The sequence below is a fragment of the Galeopterus variegatus genome, unplaced genomic scaffold (genome assembly GCF_000696425.1).
Source record: "Galeopterus variegatus unplaced genomic scaffold, G_variegatus-3.0.2 Scaffold6834, whole genome shotgun sequence".
NCBI classification, from domain to species: domain Eukaryota; kingdom Metazoa; phylum Chordata; class Mammalia; order Dermoptera; family Cynocephalidae; genus Galeopterus; species Galeopterus variegatus.
The window spans coordinates 31,334-32,262 of record NW_007732945.1 but is presented as its reverse complement, the minus strand read 5'-3'; positions in this window follow the sequence as shown (position 1 = coordinate 32,262).

Below are 929 nucleotides of genomic sequence, written 5' to 3'. Positions count from 1 at the left end.
GCCGTAATTACCTGACGTTTGATTTTCTTTTTTACGAGCTTTGCTTCATCCTGATCACACTCAGGGTGGAAAGATGAAGGATATGACTGGGATTTAAGAGAAGAAAGGGGGTCTCTCCCTCAGCTGTGAGACGGATGTGAGATAACCAGCTGAAGGAGGAGCTAGCGTTTCCGCAGCTCTGGAATCAAAGGAATGGCCCAGTAAGTAGGAGAAAGTGGAGGAATTAGGAAGGGGAGAAAGTGGTGATTTGTCAAGTATATGCGTTTTTATTTCTGTCTTTTTTGGGTGGATGGGGTTTCTGGTCGGTATGGGGATCCAAACTCTTGACCTTGGTGTTATAACACCACATTCTAACCAACTGAGCTAATAACCAGCCAGCCCCCAGTATAGACATTTTTTGAAGATGCCTAAGATATTAAAGAATTTGTCTGTGTCTCTGTGATGCATACACGTCATGCACAGACATACACATGCTAGACAAACTTCTACGTCTCCACACTGCCCCCATGGCACAGCTGGGGCCCAGATGTGCACACTCTCTAGCCCACTGTGGCTACCGAATTTAACCCCTTTGCCTATCTGAATGCAGTGTTTCCTGTCTCCCCTCCAAAAGTTTGCCTTAAACTTCAATTTTACAAATCCTTCACCTCCTGTTCAGCTCCTGTCTGCTTTCATCAATTGTTCCACCAAAGTGTTTCCTCTACATTTTCTGGATATGTTGCTAATATTCACACTTGAGAATTAAACATCTCCTTATACAAGGGACCAGATTCCGATGGGTTAGTAGCTTCTTCTGAGCGGTCAGAAAAATACTTCAAAGTGAAAGAAAGTATGTTATTAAAAAATAATAAATCAACAAATAAGAGGGTTATGGTGTAATGTACAATAATCTCTAGATTGGACATCAGGAAATCTGGGTTTAATTAGGC